Here is a 13793-nt window from a genome sequence, read left to right on the forward strand (position 1 = left end):
CCAGAAAGCTACTCCCCCCACGCTGTGGTTGCTTTGGACAGTGTTTACTTAGGACAGGCTCGTGGTCTGTCAGTGTGTGTGACTCTCATTATGAACTGTGGACACCGTGGACACTAGATCTGATTTGACGTGGTTCTCGTGACTGTGTGCGTGAGGTCCTTATAACACAGCACTGTGCGACTGCAGTTTTGTGACAAGGTGGCGGTGACCAGTAACACCTAGGAATTCTGAATGTATGTTTTAGTGTTTGACTATCAATGTTACCATGTGCAAGAGTTTGCATAAAGTTGAAGTATGTCACCATGCGACTCACCAGTTGTTGCGGTGTCTGTAAACTGTGAAGTGATTTATAGTGTGGCAGAGTGACCCCTGTGGTACACTGTTAACTGTTGTACATTTGTACTTCCTTCATTATGGCTACTTGGTGTCAGTAGTCCTTTCTCTGTGTTCCTATCTTCCCAATATCCCATAGTACCTAAGAGTGTTCTATCTGTTATGTGAAGGTTCCACTCTTGGCAGTTGATGGTCTGGTCAGCAGTGAGGTTTACCGCTATGCTCTGTTATCTTAATAAACCTATCTTAATAACCTGAAGACATGTCCTGCTACCTACCTTATCTACTTACAACATTTTGGTGACATTCTGCACTGACCAGACCAGAGGAGCAGACCATAGGCCAGATCAGGAAGAACAGCGCAGCATGAGCAAGACCTCACAACCAGGAACCCACCTAACTGCGGCCAGAAACAACAGGAAAAGCAACTAAAAAACTTCGTAACGCAAGAAAGCCTGAAGAAAATGGCCGCAAGTAAAAAAAAAAGAAGATAGAAATTCAATACTAAGAAGATAAACGAGAAGAAACCAGCTGTGCTGAAATCTAAACTTAAAAAATAAAATTGAATCATCTGCAGGTGTCACTCATCTGCCACTAGTAATCTACAGAAAGCAATTTTAAGATGAGCCACCACGTGAAGATGATAAGTAACAATCTGTCACACGTGTCACCTGAGTAATTCCAGAAGACTTAAACAAAACTAAAGTCACTCGCCTCAGTTTCAAGGAAAAAGGGAGAAAGAAAATAAGGACAAATCGGCCGCAGCAGCAACAAAACCCAAAGCATGAGGAACAACTTAATTATTCAGGTGAGAAATCCTACCCGCTTGCCTGCCTTGTGCGTGAGAATTCACTAGGGTCTGCCTTGCCGTTGTTGGGCAGAGTAATTCTTCCTCTGCGCTGTCGTCCTTCTTAATGATGATGTCGTGGAATCTTCTGGTGTTCTAGTGAAGAACCAGTGCGTGTACAGTACTTCGCCATCAGCATTAGTTTTCGACCTCTGAGCAGTGATGGAATTTTAATGCGTCATTGCGCAATGTCACGCAACGGAACATCGAGCATCCATTTTGCAAGTTGTTCCCAAGGTCACTGGAACATAACGGCACAGAGTGAAGATAATCTCAGCTGTTATCATAAACTGTGTTATTTTAGAAACGCAACACGAGTAGTTACTGGGTGACTGTCGTGTTTTTCAATGCTGTGTTCCAAAGAAATTCCTTGTGTTTGTGTCCTACGATAAGAGAGTGAGACTAGCGGATCGGAACATATTTAACTTAATGTCAAAACCGAACAGCATATTCCTTTTGTAAATGAGTTTATATACCGTTACAGCGCCAATTCTTTCACAACACCGCCACCTTGTGGAACTTTAAATTATCTCATCTAAATAGCCAAATAAAAAACGTGTCTAGGAGCTCTTTGAAAATATGAAGCACCAAACTGACTACATCATTATTTATCAATAGAAAACTCCCAGGGACTGTGTTTTAGAACAATAAGTGAAATGCGTTTTTTTTGTTTTTTTGTTTTTTTTAATCTCTGCACTACTAGAGTACAATACGGTGGAAATGAACACAGAACAAGGACAGAGTGTTCATATATAAGAAAACCTTTCAGAACCAAGACAGCTGGGCGAGAGTGTAAAGATAAAGCTGAGAGTTTAAAACCGCGACTTCAAGCCAGTAGCAGGTTGTTCAATTAGTTGACAGCTGGCCCAAAAGCAGACCATTGGAATTAAATTACGAAAATAATGTCCTAAATAGTAGGTAGTCAACATGTCATACAACCAGGACTGGGAGTAGACTAGGGTGTTTAACCCAGATGTAGTTCCAGGACCTGCAGAACCAAGACACAGGAGAGGACAAAAGATGTCTCAGGACTGGTAGGGGAGAAAGGCCCCCAGAATTACGACCAGGGGGCAGATTTATGAAGGCCTTGCGCCGCCGGTGCGTCATTTTTAACATGGGAAAAAGTGACGCACCGGCGGCGCAAGGCCTTCATAAATCTGCCCCCAGGAGAGGACAAAACTAGTCCCAGGACCGGCAGAACCGGGAACCGCGAGAGGACAATGGATGTCCCACGACCGGCAAAACTAGAAGGGGACAACGGATGTACCAGAATCAGTACCGGGAGTCGACAAAGGGTGTCCCAGGACCGGGAGCATTCACGACCGAGATTCGTGACGGACAAGAGTTCTAGTACCACGAAAAGAGAGCTCACAAAAGGGACAAAGGTCCAACGGAAAAAAAGTGAACAAAGGTTCCAACCTATCCAGAAAGGGACAATGGATGTCCCAGAATCAGTACAGAGAGTGGACAAAGGGTGTCCCAGGACCGAGAGTGTTCACGACAGAGATTCGTGACGGACAAGAGCCACGACAGAAAATCGTGACAAGGTGGTTTACTGAACAGGGATAAATGTTCCGCGACTTGAACCGGGTTTTCACAGCCCACAGTACTGAGACAGTTTGTTCAATAAAGACATAACATTTAAAGGTAACTTAGAGGCCCAAACCACAAGCTAGACACCTGGTCCAGAATTTTATCTTGGACTGTAAGAGAACAGGCTCCAAATTTTTTTCTACTATAACATCCTTCCAGAACTTGTTGAGCCTTAGAGGCACTTGTTGAACTGTTCTATCTTCAACAATGAGCGGGAAGCTGCGACGGACAAATACTGATTGGAGAAAGTAAACTGTCTATTCTCGTTTTTGCTGGCCACAATGACGGTTTGTAGAGAGTAGACTCGCGCTTCAGAGTTTGCCTAAATGTGGGTTGAAGTATGTCACCACGTGACTCACCAGTTGTTGCGGTGTCTGTAAACTGTGAAGTGATTTATAGTGTGGCAGAGTGACCCTGTGGTACACTGTTAACCTTGACCACTGTTAGCATATTTGTGATTTGCAGTGTAGCAGTGAGCGTCATGTTTATTTTATAATGTGCCCAATGAGGGAAAGTCTAACAGTAGTCTTGAAGTGCCAGCGTGTGTCTCAATCTTTCCATGTTGTGAGAGAGTGAACATCTAGCTAAATTTGTAGCTTGTCGGTGTGCATATGTGAGTGACTGATACTTATGCAGTGTCCTGTGTAAGTCTTCTGGTGGCTTGTGGTGTGCCAGTTGGTGGCTGCCATGTATTCACGACAGGAAGTGGCATATAGTGGGGCTGAATGCATGTGAGAGGGGCGGCTGCCAGTGTCAGCTTGGAAGTGCTTAAAATGTGCCAGAGTGAATGTGCAAGGGCCTCTTACCCACTTCTGTGGTCACCGATGCAAGCATAAGGTTGTGAATGACACCATGTTAGTGCGACTGACTTTTAGCCAGTGCTGTGGTCACCGAGACCAGTGTGAGCTCGAGAGGGGTTCAGTGTGCCGTGGTAAAAGTGTGTGAAGCTTCTGGAGGCCAATGTAGGTCTTAGAAAGGTGTGCAGTGTGTCAGTGCGTGTGCGAATGGCTCTAAGCCAGTGCTGCACCAATAAGCCTGTACAGTCCTGGGTGTTTTTTTGTGTGTCCGTGTGTGTGTTCTATTACAACCATGGGTAGCGTTTTACAGGGTTCTACGTCCTCGGTTGCCCAGGATGAACCTCAAAACACACAATTTAAGAAAACAGACCTTTCTCCAAGTACAAACGCGTGTGCTCATGGCTTACATCGCGTATGGTGTGTGCAGTGCCCATTGTAGCTAAACTTTGAAGAACGTTCTCTTTGCCGCTGCTTTCAGACTAATACTACGTTATCTTTGAGATAACTTAAAACAATTAACTACAAACGCGTATGTTTGTTTCTTTTGAAGCATTTACATCAAGTGGTGATTTTTTGATAGCGCTATTGGTAAATGGTTTATTTTGCTTCCTTTTAATAAACACATTTGAGTGGCTTTGGGCTGGTTCTGAGGTCATTCTTGTGTTTCTCACGCACTAAAGGTCTGCAGCGGTCACTTAAACATGCAATTGCCAATCCAACGCAAGACGCATCACCAGTCCCGAGAAGGGTTTACGACACACCAGCGTTATTGGCAAGTTAACACCAACAAGAGCATATACTTCTCACCTTGACAGGCTCCTTCCTTCTACTCAAGTCATTTACAAAACAAATTAGGCTGTGTTTGCTGTGGTTTAAAGTAAATAAACGCTGCGTAGGGACAGCTGTGTGTTCAAATGCAATGACACGGAGGTACACAGGGCTTTAAGTGGGCCGGGTCTCAAGGGGTCTGAGCACCGGCAGTTTTTTTAAGGGGGGCTCGAAACGGGTCTCTATCGGGCTCTGTTTTGAGCCCTGGCACAGGTGATCTGTTTTTTTCCGGACTGCAGTGACAGCAGTTTGCTGTCACTGCTGTCCGGAAAAAAGTTTCAGGACGCAAAACAGCCCGAGCGACCCGTTTCGAGGCAGCAGGCACCTCCATGTGCGCTGCCCTCACTGCTCACTTCTCACTAGTGGAGAAGTTACGGCATGACGTAATGCCAGGTGAGCGGTAATGCCAGGCGAGCGGTAATGCCAGGTGAGCGTTGTGGGGGGAGGGAAATCCTTTAAATGATTTCCCTTCTCTTTCTAAAACAGAAGAGCAGCAACATTGTGGTAGGGTCAAAAGGGCTTTAATTGGAAGCTTCTTCAATATTATATGTAACAAGCCATAGTTGCGCTTATTTATCTTATGCAACTAATAACCATTGACAAAGCCAATAGTCCTTACTTGTTGTAGGTATGATGTTACTTGTTGTATCACATATCTGGATGCAATGACAGAAATAGCAAAATACAAGTCCGGCGGCACACTATGCTAAGCGCAGATTTTTAGCGTAAGTGTTTTAAAGCCACGCCCCTAATTACACTGACCACGCCCCTTTGAGAGACCCCCCAGTTTTTTCATCCCACTTAAAGCCCTGGAGGTACACATGTGCTTCCCTTGACACATCGCGCTTTCAGCAACACCCAAGAGCAGCAGGGCGCAGACCAGAGGCCTGCGCCCTGCTGCTCCAAAATCTCCCCTTTGAAAGCCCCTTCGGGGGTAAGCCCTCCTGTGATTCGTCTGAGAGGGGCGAGGGGCACTTACTGCACGGGCAGCCATACTTGGTGGTCCCTCTGACCTTGCCGTCCACGTCGATCTTCAGGAAGTAGTTGGTGACATCAGCCTCCTCAGGCGCACATCTCCCTCGAGGTGTGGGTAGCTCCTGGCGTGTTTGCCCGCCACGGGCACCGAGGTGTTGGCGACCCCCGGCGGCAGCAAGCCCCTGCCCGGGTCATGGTAGGTGACCGACAGGCACGACACCCAGAGCAGCAGCGCCAGGCATCGCAGTTGGGACAAGGCATCACCCAGTACCCATCCCCACATCGTTGTGGAGCTCTTGGCAGCAGGGAATGCCTCACAAGAAGAAACATACTGGAAGGATGCGCACTGGCAGAGGGTACGCGGGGGGCCGCCGGACATCTATCTCCCGCGGGGCTCGGACCTCGGCTGAAGTGAGTGCGCCACCCTCCATAACTCAGGGGACGAATCGCTTCCAAGGAGCGCCTCTCACTTCGGTCCAGCTAAGTGGCTCTTTTTCTGTAATCCAAAAAATAAAATCCTGTTCACCGAATCGTCACCGTATTTTTTCTTACTATTCCTAATGCCATGTTTTAAAGTAGTGGCTCCGCTTCCCTCCAGACGAGCTCCCTTCCATGTCAGATGTCAGAGTGTCCGCTCGGCAGAGGCTGAGAGGGATACATGTTCATTGAGTAGCTTCCACCCCCTTGGCTTTACAGAGCCCAGGCCAGCTGTAAACTCTTCATCTAATTGTCATCCTTGGGAAGGCAGGCTCGCTTTCAAGACCCCAAAGTTCGTTTTTTTCAGCCTGCATGTAAACAGGTTGGGAGCCTTGGCTTGTAATTCTCTGTGATTAGGAGCCAGAGGTGGGGTGTGCCTCTGGTGGTCAGTGGGGTCAAGCAGCGGTGGACATCTGAAATCCTGTCATGAGAGAAGAATTCCTTCTGGACGGCACACAGGAACTGAGAGAAGCTGATGGCAGATCAGGAGCACCAATGGGAGGGGCGAGAGATCTCTAACCCACACACTAACGGTCCCCGACTCAGGGAGCAAGAGATCTCTTTCCCAAATACCAACAGCCCCACTCGTGCAGGGCAAGAGATCTATATCCCAAGCACAAACAGTCCTAGAAAAATCTCTGACCCACACACCAACAGTGCCAACAGTGCCAGTCTCGGGGAGGGAGGAGGGGGAGAAGAAATCTCTGTCCCAAACATGAACAGACCCAGTCTCAGGGAAAGAGAGATCTCTGTTGTAGTAGATGCCTTATATTGTCATTGACCGCTTACTGTTGGGCATTGTTATAGTGTGTTTCCTATTTCCTTTAGTTTACGTCACTGCTTTCCTTTCCGAATGTTTGGAAGCCTTTTATGTGACGCCACCCCCTTTGCCCGGCATTCACCCTCTGCTCCCTGACCTGACCTGACCTGCCCTGCCTCCTTTCCCTGTGAGCCTTTCCCTTCCCTTTTTCATATTAAATTTCCCTTTCCTTTCACACATCATCCATGATTGCCTCTTCTTTCTCCCACAACATCTGTCCCAAACACGAACAGACCCAGTCTCAGCGGAAGAGAGATCTCGGGGACCCCCTAGCCTTGCTGAGAATTTGACCTGGAAAAAGGACTTATTCCACCTCATCAAAAATAGGCAGCCATCTTTGAACTATGCCCTAGTTACAATTTACATCTGTAGCCCCAGACTACTGTCTTTGCACTTTAAACTTCTTTCTTCTCTCTCTACTAGCCTTCCCTATCTCTGTTCATATCTTTTTCATCCTTGCCCTTCACACTTATCCTGTCCTTGCCTTCTGCCTTAACATACCACTCATCAATCTAATGCTCTATTCTATGCTACCTTTCAACTCTACCCTCTTCTTTACTGACCATTGATCTACACTCTATGCTACCTTTTAACTCTACCCCCATCCGGGCCGATCTTCAACCTATACATACACTGTATAACGCAATCCTGTGCACTTTATTAATTTCCATTTTGTTGTGTTATTTTATTGTTGTACTTACTGTCTGACCATATTCATTTTTGTTATATTATCTCTCTCTGTGGCCTATATTACATGCTCCCCACTTTCTCATCTCACGCTATTTACTTTTATGTATATCTATTACAGGTCACCATCCCTGCAGCTTATACCTTATTGCGACGGCGTTTACTCTTTTTACTTTGACTCACACATTTCTCTTTATTAATCTGTTCTACTCGGATCTGAACGGGGGGAGGCGGACTCTCTGGGTACTTCTGGCGAGGAACGAGATGATCCACTCCAGTGCCTTCTCTTGGATTCCGATGTTGCTGAGGCGTTGTACTAGGGTGCGGTGGCAGACAGTATCGAACTCTGCGGAGAGGTCCATGAGGATGAGGGCCACTGTTTCCCCATTGTCGAGCAGGGTTCGGATGTCGTCAGTGGCTGCGATGAGGGCGGTCTCGGTGCTGTGGTTGGCTCGGAAGCCGGACTGTGAGTGGTCGAGGGATCCGTTCGTCTCGAGGAAGGCGGCAAGCTGTTTGTTGACGGTCTTCTCGATGAATTTGGCAGGAAACGGGAGGAGCGAAATGGGGCGGTAGTTCTTGAGGTCGGTGGGGTCTGCTGATGGTTTTTTCAGGAGGGCACTGAGTTCGGCATGCTTGCAGCTCTCCGGGAAGATGGCGGTGTTGAAGGAGCAGTTGATGATGTCCCGGAGTTGGGGTGCGATGACGGAGTCGGCCTTGTTGAAGACGTGGTGGGGGCATGGGTCGGTTGGTGATCCGGAGTGAATGGTGTTCATCGTGCGGATGGTGTCTTTGGTGCTGACCGGGGTCCAGGTGCTGAGGGTGGTGGTGGGGGGCATTGGTTCCGTGGTTGGGTGCGTGGTCTGTTCGCCGAAGCTGTTGTGTATGTCTGCGATCTTGCTGTGGAAGAACGAGGCGAGTGAGTCGCAGAGGTTTTGTGAGGGAGTGATGTCGTTGTTTCCGGCGCTGGGGTTGGAGAGCTCTTTGACGATGTTGAAGAGTTCCTTGCTGTTGTGTACGTTGTTGTCTAGTCGATCCTTGAATGCTGACTTCTTGGTGGTGTGGATCAGCTGGTGGTGTTTGCGGGTGGCATGCTTGAGGGCGGTCATGTTGTCTGTAGTCGGGTTTTTTCGCCAGGCTTTCTCGAGGGTGCGGCAGTTCTTCTTAGAGTTCTTGAGGTCGTCGTTGAACCAGGGGGCTATCTTGCTTCTGGGCCTGCTGGGATGGTTTTTCAGGGGTGCGAGGTCGTCAGCGCAGTTGGTGATCCAATATGTGAGGTTGTTGGCTGCTTGGTTGGGGTCCGTTGATCTGGCAGGAGGGTTCTGGCTCAGTGATGTGATGAGCTGGTCGGTGGTGATCTTGCTCCAGCTCCTGCGGGTGGCCTGTTGCGGGTGGTGGTGAGTCGTGGTCCTTCTGAAGCTGAAGTTGCTTGAGTCCGAGGTTGGCGAGATTGTCCAGCAGGGTGGTGGTGTTGTTGTCGTTGTTGTTCTCCAGGTGGAAGTTGAGGTCCCCTAGGAGGATGTAGTCGGAGGAGGCGAGGGCGTGCGGGCTGATGAAGTCTGCGATGTCTTCGCTGAATTGTGTGCGAAGTCCTGGGGGTCTGTAGATTAGGGTGCCTCTGAGTGTGGTCTTGGGGTCGGTGTGTATCTGGAAGTGAAGATGTTCGGCGGCTGCGAGGGTGTCGTCGGCGTTGGTCGTGATGCGGATGGTGTTCTTGTGGACGATGGCGATGCCTCCTCCTGTCTGGTTGATGCGGTCCCTCCGGGTGATCTTGTATCCGTCCGGGATGGCGATGGCGATGTCGGGCGCTGAGGAGGCGTTCATCCAGGTTTCCGTGAGCAAGGCGATGTCTGGAGATGAGGTGTCGAGCAGGTTCCATAGCTCCACGGCGTGTCTGTGGACGGAGCGGGTGTTGAGCAGGATGCACTTCAGGTGGTTGCTTTTGGTGCTCGGCTTGGCGGGTGCAGGTGTGGTGCAGGTCCGGATGCAGGAGAACTTGCAGGATTGGCAGGTGAAGGGTCCGTGGGTACGTCCTGGGGTGGCTCGGTGGCAGCCGGGGATCCGGCCGGTGTTGAGTGCGTTGAGGGTGGCGGCGTCGTACGTCCGGCGGGAGGGATGGCATCTGCGGGGGCCAGGGGGTCTGGTGCTGGCACGGGCCAGGTGCGGACGGGTGCTGACGGGCTTGCCTTTGGCGCGCCTTCGGCGCACCATTGGCGCATCCGCTGCGCGTACGCGCGGACTCTGCCATAAATGGAGAGTGGGGGGGCGGAGCGAGGGAGGAGCAGCTGGGAGGCGGGAGCGGGGTGGCGAGTGGGGAGGGGAGCAGAGCGGAGATGCAGGAGGGAACGGGGGTGGGGCCGCGGGGGAGCAGCGTCAGGGAGCGGGGTGGAGGGTCCAACCGTGGGTAGAGAACACAACCAAATACAATGGCACAACAGGGGCAGATACAAATACGGTCAGAAATACAAAATTACAAAATTATAGGCACAACATGCCAAACGGGCAAAACCAGATACAATACGGTCAGGCGAGATCACAGGGGTCAGGGGCACAACAGAGGCACAACGGGCAGCGGCGGCGGCAGCAAGCGGAGACCGGGCACACCAAGGATGGGCCACGCGGCAGGTGGAGCGACCGGCTCTGACCAGGTCAGGTCAGGTCACCTTATTTGCTGATCACCATAATAGTCTTAACTTCTCCATCATCACCAACTACATCTTCTTCACCAAACGCCCATCTAAATGGAAAAGCCTATTTCTCCGAGACCTCCCTATCACCAATTCCCGCAATATCCCATATGGTCTGAAACTCTCCACCACTCCCTCTCCCTCCTTTCATGGTGAAATAGATATCTCCATCTTCAAATCTGGAAACATTCTCATCCAAGCGTCTGAAAACCACCTCCACATCTTTGAACACCACTTTAGCGCTCTATCCCAATCCCTCACATAGTCCTTAAACCCCTCCCTCTCACCCCCTCCACCCCTAGACCCATCCCCTCCCATCTCGGGCCCGGCCCCCCTGTCACTTCTCTCTGATTCACCCCAACTCCTAATTCCGTCATCACCCTTCGTTTCTCCTACCCCCATATCTCTTCTCCCTGTTTTACCTTCCTCCTCTCATACCCCAATCCCTGTTACCCTTTCCCAACTGCATTCTACCCCCACCTCTATCACTATTACAAACACTGACTCCCCTCACCCCCTCCCCCTAATTCTCCTCACACTATTTCCCCCGCCTCTTCCCTCAACCACGATTATATATCCCAATCCATCACACAGTCCTCTAACGCTTCCCTCTCTCCCCCTCTACCCCGATGCCCATCTCCTCCCATCCCATCCTCAGCCCCCCGGTCACTTCTTTCTGATTCACCCCAACTCCTAGTCCCTTCATCACCCTTCATTTCTCCTATCCCCCTATATCTTCTCCCTGATTTACCTTCCTCCTCTCTCACCCCCAACACTGTTACCCTTTCCCTACCGCATTCTACCCCCCTGCCTCCATCACTATTACAAACACCGACTCCCCTCACCCCCCTCCCCCTACTTCTCCTCACACTATTTCCCCCACCTCTTTGCCCACTCATGATTATTCTCAATCACTAATTACCACCCTCGCTCTCAACATTATAACCTGCCACGACACCCTTGTCTCCCAGTCTCCTAGTATACACGTCTCCCTCCCTTCCTCCTCATCTATGAATCTCCTCCCCCCTGCGACTACTCTAAACTATCCAATTCCCCTCTCACCTGCACCCCTACCCATGCTTCCTCTTTAACCCCGACTTCCTAATGCTCTGCTGCACGCACCTCGCCCTTATGACCACCACTTGAACAATCCCCCATCCTCCACCTTATACAACTCCTCATCGACGCCTCCAGCCTCCACCATTTACCCCCTTTTATCCCCCATTCCAATAATGCTCTTCCTTCCATTCACCTCTCTCCCTCTAACGCCCACATCACTTCTCCCTCTGATTCACGCTATTTTCTCCCCCTTGCCTAAATGCCCCCCACACCCCTTCAACAGCTCCCACGTCTCCTCCTCCGATGCCCCCTTCTCACACGCCCTTGTTCTCTCTTACAACTTACAATACACCAGATACACCAACCCTCACTGTCCCTCCACCCCATTCACCTATTGGTCTGCCGAATAAGAATTCCTTCCCTATGTCTACCTCCTGTATACCCCTTCTCGCCAAAAATGTTCCTCCCCCACCTTTTAATTCCGCCCTCCTATCCCCTCCAGGTTTCCCCCCCTTCCTCACCACATTATCCCCCCAGATTACTCTTACTCTACCAACTTCCAAAAAACAAAAACGATCCACTTCACGCCTCACCTCTTATACAATCTCTCCTATAATAATAATAATAATAAAACATTTATAAAGCGCCTGGCTGCACAAACAGTGTATCCCCGCGCTGACTGCAGACTCAACTAACAGAGGGAAAAGGACGGAAGAGGGGTAGGGCAATATTATTGGGGGAAGAGATGAGTTTTTAGTCTGGCTCTAAAAAGGGTTTCTGAGGGTTCCATACGCAGATGGACGGGGAGGGTATTCCAGTATTTTACTCCAAGGTATCGGAAGGAGCGACCCCCCATTTTGGCTCTGTGAATACGAGGGAGTTTGAATTGTGTCATTCCTGAGGATCTCAGATCTCTGATCGGACAATGGATGGTGAGAAGGTTTCTTAGATAGATGGGTCCCTTGTTATGGGCAATCTTATGGGCATAGCAAAGGCTTTTAAATCTAATTCTTTCCCTAACAGGGAGCCAGTGAAGTTTGGCCAGCACCGCTTTGGAAGATGTTCTTTTAGGAAGACCCAGTATCATGCGGGCTGCAGCATTTTGAATGCATTGTAGCTGGTGTAACTGCTTTTGGTTCACGCCTAATAGGAGGACGTTTCCGTAGTCCAAATGAGGCGTTATGAGAGCATGTACAATCGTTTTTCTGGCTTCCGTCGGGATGAGATCTATGATTTTTCTCAGGATTTTTAACGTGCCCATGCACTTGCCTATAGTTTTGTTAACTTGAGATTTTCCTGAAAGATCGGAGTCAATCATAATCCCTCAAGGTTGAACTTCTCTTTCGTCCCTCGTCTTAGAACTCTCCTCTCTCAGAACTGATATCTCTCTCCTTGCTAAAGCCCACTCTTCAGATCATCAAAAAACAAAAATAGAATGCCAGTGCTGATATTGATAAATTAAACAAACAATGTACTAACCAAAACCTGAAAAACAGATTCAAGGCCGGGAATTGCTATTTAATAGCTTTTTATTTCAATGTTTTAGAAAAGTAGATTTCTTTTTTTTTCAAACGATCAAAAAAAGCCTATTCACAAGGGAAGGACAAGTGCAATTAGAAGAACTAAATATGTATCTTCAAACATTCGCTATTACACCCATATCACAGGCATTCGACAAACTTTCACACCATGCAAGAAAAGAACTTTAGAAACATACATTATAATCATAAAAATTGTATATACATTTGCAATTTCTACTTTACAAAAGAACATGAAGCCACATACTGCGAACACTGTGTTACAATAGTAAACAAAACAAATTTTTTACATGTACATTCGTCTCTAATGATTTTTTATATTTTCATAAGATTCTTCGTAATGTACAGACGGAATGGAAACATTAATTGGATGACCAAGCCGTTTTCGCAGTTATGTTGTGGCCAAAGGAGCCTACGCGTTTCGAATCCCAATTGCTTTCTTAGGATTCTCTTCAGGGCCTCGAGTAATACCTACACAGGGCACAACCGAGAATTAGAACACACACAAAAAATTCAATAACTCAAACATACTAAGTGACAACAAAAAACGGCAAGAAAAGCAGATCAGGGTTTGCCTTTTACTCATATATTGTATTTTGACCAACTATCAGGAAACCTGACTCGGCTGCCCAACCCACACTCTCAGTAGCTTACCAATAGGTGAAATACGGTAGGGTGGTAGAGGGGGATCGTGAATAGTACGCAGGGACGCCGTATCTACAAGGAAGAATAAACATGTCTCAATTTGATGTATTTAGAGGAGCCAGTGTAGACCAGGCGACCCCATTGTGTTGGTGATACTTGCCTTGATTGGCTGTTGTTTTATTTGCAATAATCAGGTTCAGGACCAAAACGGCGTGGAGGACGCGGTCACGGTGCAGCTATCTGTTAATTTCAAAGGGTGAAAGTGTAAGCATGCCTTTGTTGGAATTAGAAAGGGGTTGCTGGACACGAAAGTTACAGTTTAGAAGGCACGCTAACTAGTGTTGAATGCCGAACTTTTCACTGCCGGTTTTCCATTCAAACTATTAAAGTGGCCCTCTAGCTTGGACTAGGCTGCAGACATTTCCTTACCTAAAGTCAGATTGAAACCGCTGCTTGCAGTGTAGCGGAAACGCGCCCGCCGGCGTTTTCGTTCCGTTTGTATCACGGCGG

General features: G+C 48.6%; 1 protein-coding gene across 1 annotated transcript in view; it reads right to left on the minus strand.

Annotated features, from left to right (window-relative positions):
* The window catches only part of LOC144767607 (putative methyltransferase DDB_G0268948), a 652594-nt gene extending 651274 nt beyond the window's left edge, over nucleotides 1–1320 (minus strand). Inside the window, exon 1 of the mRNA XM_078651008.1 lies at nucleotides 1156–1320. The gene's annotated coding sequence lies outside the window, so the exon portion shown is untranslated. The remainder of the gene's footprint in view (nucleotides 1–1155) is intronic.
* Nucleotides 1321–13793: the final 12473 nt, after the last annotated feature.

Source organism: Lissotriton helveticus, chromosome 7 (assembly GCF_964261635.1).
Source record: "Lissotriton helveticus chromosome 7, aLisHel1.1, whole genome shotgun sequence".
In the NCBI taxonomy this organism is placed as follows: domain Eukaryota; kingdom Metazoa; phylum Chordata; class Amphibia; order Caudata; family Salamandridae; genus Lissotriton; species Lissotriton helveticus.